General features: G+C 38.4%; 1 non-coding gene across 1 annotated transcript; it reads left to right on the forward strand.

The window, feature by feature from the left end:
• The first annotated feature begins 259 nt into the window (after positions 1–259).
• On the forward strand, positions 260–366 carry LOC128293384 (small nucleolar RNA R71). The gene has a single exon (XR_008283568.1). It is a non-coding gene; the product is annotated as a small nucleolar RNA R71 (small nucleolar RNA).
• Positions 367–6,153: the final 5,787 nt, after the last annotated feature.

The raw sequence follows: 6,153 nt of genomic DNA on the forward strand, positions 1-6,153 counted from the left end.
ACCATCAATTTTATTATTCAAGAGTTCTACCTAATTAGAGAGCATGGTGACCGAGTCGACGTTATAAACACCGGCTTTTTTTGTTGGCTTTGTCCTCATGACTTGCCATTGATAGTTATTCAGTGACATCTCCTCTATAAACTCATAAGTATCTTCAGGTGTTTTATTATTGATGGTTCCGCCAGCAACTCCGTCAACCATTTGTCGAGTCGAAGGATTCAAGCCATTATGGAATGTTTGAACCTGAAGCCAAAGCAGTAACCCATGGTGAGGGCACTTTCTCAGTAAGTCCTTGTATCTTTCCCATGCATCATAAAGAGTTTCTAAGTTCATCTGCACAAATAAAGAGATATCATTACGTAATTTAGCCATTTTAGCCGGCGAAAAATATTTTAGTAAAAATTTTTCAGTCATTTGTTCCCAAGTAGTAATTGACCCTCGTGGTAACGATTTCAACCACTGTTTAGCTTTGTTCCTTAATGAAAAAGGGAATAACCAAAGACGAATGGCATCATCAGAAACACCATTAATTTTAAATGTATCGCATAGTTCCAAAAAGTTTGCCAAGTGAGCGTTGGGATCCTCATCCTGCAAACCATCAAACTGAACAAATTGCTATATCATTTGAATAGTGTTAAGTTTTAGTTCAAAAGTATTTGCAGCTATAGCAAGTCTAACTATGCTCGATTCAGTTCCTGTTAAAGAAGGTTTAGCATAATCATATAGTGTGTGGAGCATGATTTTGATTAACCGCAATTGCAGGAGGTAGCTGATTGTCTTGGTTTTCAGCCATCTCTTCGGTTGGGGTTGAGTATCGTCCTCTTGCTCGTTCTCTATGTATCTTAAGCTTCGCCTTATTTCTCGTTGGTTTCTGCGAACTGTGCGATCGATTTCTTTGTTAAAGAGTAGTGGTCCTGACGGGTTTCTTCTAGTCATAAACTATAAAAACCTATCAAGAGAAAGAACAAGTAAATTAATAAATAATAAATAATTAAATTAAATTAAATTGTAAGGAAAATAAATGGCTAAAGTAATAAAAATTGAGCGTTCCTAATTTCTTAGTTCCCCGGCAACGGTGCCAAAAACTTGATCGCGATTTTCGTGATAGGTAAGTTTTAAATATTTATAATTAATCATTCTTGAAACTAACTATTATCGCGATGTAGGCAAGTGTAACTATCAAACAGTAGTATAGTTTTAGCCAGACCGGATTATCGAACCCAAAGGAACTAAAAGTACTAGTAGTGACTGTCTTTTTATTATCTAGCCTAAAAATAAGGTGGTTTTGTTTTAACTAACTAATTAACTAATCTAAGAATTCACAGAGAATGGAATTGGGGATTACTTTTGGAAAACGATTGAATTAAGACAATACGTAAGGAAAAATCCAGCTAGGCTGTACTTGTTATTCTGGCTTCGAATCGGATGATTTATTCATTTAACTTGTTTCGTAAAGATCCCTAAGTTATGTTATTATCCCTATTCAAGACTAATAACGTCTTATCCCTAGATTGAATAATTGAGACTTTTCTCTAATTAACACCCTAGGGTTGCATTAACTCAATCTATGGATCCCTTTATTAGGTTTCACCCTAATCTGACAAAATCTTGTCACCCTATCTCTAGACGCGCAATCAAATCTGCTTAATTCTGACAAATGTACTCTTAGACAGGGAGGATTTAGAGCTTATCTTGAATCAGTATCCTGGGATATCAAAACAAGAATTAAGAACGCATAATTAAGAACAGGTTAAATAGTTATCATACAATTTAGAAAATAATAACAAGATTCGTCTTAGGTTTCATCCCCCTTAGGTATTTAGGGGATTTAGTTCATAACTAAAAAGAAAAACATCTCAGAAGAATAACGAATACAAAACATAAAGAAAACCCAAAACTCCTGAAGGGAAATTGAGAGGCGATCCTCAGTCTTGATGATGAATCCGGCTTCTGAGATGGAACAATTAGCTTTCTTCGAATAATTCCTTCCTCCCTCTCTGTGCCTCCCTTTTTCTTCCTCCTCTAGGGTGTATTTATCGGCTTTGGAATGCCTAAAAACCCTCAAAATTGGCCTTTTCCGAATTGGACTCATCTTGGGCTCGGTAGGGACACGCCCGTGTGAGTCGTGCTTCGATTCTGCCAAATTGACATGGCCGTGTGGTCTGCCCGTGTGAGGAAGTCCAGGCCGTGTTGATTTCATACTTTGGCCCATTTTCTCTGTTTTTGGCCTGTTTCTCATTCCTTTCACTCTCCTATGCTTGCCTAAGTATAAAACATGAAATTAAAGCATTAGGAGCATCGAATTCACCAATTCTAAGGAAAAATCATCCATAAAATGCATTAAGCATGAGGTAAAAATTTGTATAAATTACAATTTATTAATAGGATTCTTGGTCATTTTTGTTGTATGTGTCATTTGGCTAGCCAAAGTAAAGGCTTAAATGATATGCTTATTCATTTTTTTATATGACCATGATATATGGCTCATATTAATGCAGTTGTAAACCTACTAGTTGTGCATGTTTATGTTCGAATGTTTCATGCGATGGTTGATGCGATATACCATGAATGAACATGTGTAATGTGGCCAAATCATTTGGAAATGGTTTATGCCACAATTAGCATGGGTTAGAAATAGGCCAATTCTAAAAATGGGATTTTTGAAATGTTAACCCTAAGACAAAGAGCTAATATTAATATAGGTTAAAGAGGGGTATTAAATAACATGTATGACCTTGGCCAAGAAGGTTTAAAGTGTACATTTACACCCTGATAAATGTCCGATAAGTATATTAGTGTGTATAGATGTTTGAGGGTGACCAAAGGCTTGGGAAATAGCCTCCAAAACGGTCCACACAGGTAGACACATGAGCATGTGTTTAGGTAGTGTGTGACACACAGTTAGTCCCCATGGGTGTTTTGTACGGCCGTGTCTCCCCTACACCTAGAATTTTAGGGTAGTATGCATGGTAGTAAACACACGGATAGAGACACGACTGTGTGTTTCAGCCAAGTGGTGGACACGACCTCTGGCCACGGGCATGTGCCTTGGCTGTGTGCTCCTAAATGAGTGATGACTTCATAAATAGAATGTCCAGGTTTTTGCACACGGGCTGTGACATGGGAGTTTCGTGGTTGTGTAAAGGACACGGGCCAAGGACACGGGCATGTGCCCGGCTATGTGAAAACCCCTATAGGTTCGAAAGAAAAATAATTCCACGCGGGTATGGGACACGGGCGTGTCCCAAGCACACAGGTGTGTGCATTACCTTCACACGGGTGTGTGAGGCTTAAACATTAAAATTTTTTAAAAATTTTCTTAAGTTCTCGGTTTAGTCCAGAACCGCTTTTAACGCATGTTTTGGACCTCATAGGCCCATAATAGGGACAATATGATTTTGTTTAATTGTTTTTTATTTGGAATGAAATTTTATAACCCATTCTTCCTGGAATGTTCACGGTTTTGTATGATAATGTCTCGTACCTTGTCCCGGTCTCGGGTACGAGTGAGGGGTGTTGCATTACCAACATTCGCTGTTGACGTAGTTTGGGCCTTAGAACTCAAATATTGCTTCCCACGCTCTCTGTTGGGATACCCAACTGAAGCATTTGATCGAGTATACAAATCCCTTGATTTCTTTGACGAAGATTGAATAAACTTATTCATTGATCTTTTTCTTAAATCTCTAGCCTCAAACTCAGCTTTTCTCTTTTCTTTGCTCAGCTCTTTGGCTTTGAAAGCTCGTTCGACTAGCACAACAAATTCTTTCAATTCCAAAATCCCAGCTAACAGTCTGATACCCTCATTCAACCCATCTTTGAATCTCTTACACATAATAGCTTCTGTTGATACACATTCTCGAGCATACTTATTGAGTCTAACAAACTCTCGCTCGTATTCAGTCACAGTCATACGACCCTGTTTCATCTCTAAGAACTCCTTGTATTTTTGGTCAATGAACCGTTGACTGATATACTTCTTCCTGAACTCATCTTGGAAGAAATCCCAAGTAACTCTTTCCCTCGGTACCACAGATATAAGGGTATTCTACCACTGATATGTTGACTATTGAAAGTGATATAGCACATTTCAAACACTCATCCGTTGTGCAAGAAAGCTCATCAAATACCCTGATAGAGTTCTCCAACCAATACTCTGCTCTCTCGGGATCATCATCAATACTGGCTCTACATTCTTCAGCCTCTTGTTTTCGAATCTTATAAACTAGAGGCTTATTCAGTCTTAACAATTCCACACCTTGGGGAGTTATGGGGACCAGTTGGGGGTTAGGTGGGGTGCAAGATGTTGGGTAGCTAGATTTGTTCGAACAAACTCGGTAAACCACTCATTCATCCTTTGAAAGAAGGCTTCCCCAGCCTCTCCTCCCTGACTAATCGTGATCGGTCTACTTTCAGATGGCGTTGTCCCTTGAGTGGGAGCTGGTGAATTGCTTTCAACATCATCAGCTACTTCTTAGTCGGGGTATATTTACTATATGAAAACACAATTTAAATTGTCAGGAGTCGTCACACTATCACAATTTATATATGGCATGTATAGCTAGATTCTTACTTGCGCTAGGTCAGTCTGAGAAACAACTAAACCATAGCTACTATACAACTAAATGTAACACCCATTATCCATATTCAACGCTGGAACAGGATACGAGGCATTATTGAACTCACATCACAAGCAAACATACAATTTCGAGTCATAAATTTTCATCCAATTGAAAACCATTTGTATTCAATCATAAAGTCCCTAATACGAGCCTACGAGGCCCGAAACATGCTTTGGAAGTTGTTCGAGACTAAACTGAGAACTTTAGAAATTTTTACAAAACTTAGAAAGTTTTTGCTATAAACAGGAGTCACACGCCCGTGTAGTTTGGGACACGCCCGTGTGGGCAGGCCGTGTAGTCACACACGCCCGTGTCCCTAACCCTTGTAACTCTCTGACATGCAAGTCATGAACAAACTAAGATCACACGGCCAAGTCACATGCCCGTGTGCTAGGCCGTGTGGTTAATTTAATTTTTATAAAATAAGTGCAGACTTCACACGGTTAGGACACACCCCGGTGCCTGAGGCCGTGTCCCTCCCACGGCTGAGACACACACCCGTGTCTCTGCCCGTGTGCTCAATTCTGAGTACTCTCTTCCTCAAAATTAATGTGCAGGGGACACACGGCCAAAAAAAATGCCCATGGGCCTAGAAAAACGTCCATGTATCTACCCGTGTGGACAAAATAAAGGCTATTTACCAAGCCATTTGCCACCCTCATTTGCTCAAACACATACACCGTTTCATTGACATAAATTATAGTATACTTAGGCAACCAAAACATCCACAATCATGGCTAATAAATGTCAATGTAATACCATCATCTAACATGCACATGACATTTTAATAAGCCAAATAAAACATACCATTTTCACATTCCAAAAACACCACTAAGACTACGATCAACTTGTATTCACTCATCAAGGTGTTATAGCATATTAATGAACCAACTCATCCATTTCACAATGAGGCATTAAACCACAATCAATAAGTAGCAAACCAATGTAAACCACAACACTAAAAAGCATTAGCACATACATGCATATAAGTAGACTTACAACCAAGTTAACCAAAATGAGCCAATTTACATGGCCAATTTCTACAACAAGCCTTTAACAATTACAAGCTAATACATTTGGCTAAAATCATAATGACACATATAACAAAAGAACCAGGTCCCTATGCATGCCATAAAGTCAAAATGCTAGTTTTGATAGTGTGAGGTGAATCTTCGACGTCCCGCAATCCCAGCTAGCTTGGCGGTACTATAAAACATGGAAAATAAATAGAGTAAGCTATATAGCTTAGTAAGCTTGTATGTAAGAAATAAGCAAACCTTATCGTACATTTAACATTCAAATAATTTAATATAATACAATGTAATTTACCATAATATCATAATCATAATTCATTCCATCACAAACTTATCTCGGATTCATCATTACATGAATTTAATAGTCATAAGTTTTAAGCACATACCTGAACCGTCTTGTAATAGTTTCATATTTAATTCTCATCTTTGGCATGCCCAATGAACCACTCGGAATAAAAATCTCGAATACTTGGGAAAACTTGCACATAAAGTGTCAC

The sequence above is a fragment of the Gossypium arboreum genome, chromosome 5, assembly GCF_025698485.1.
Source record: "Gossypium arboreum isolate Shixiya-1 chromosome 5, ASM2569848v2, whole genome shotgun sequence".
Classification (NCBI taxonomy): domain Eukaryota; kingdom Viridiplantae; phylum Streptophyta; class Magnoliopsida; order Malvales; family Malvaceae; genus Gossypium; species Gossypium arboreum.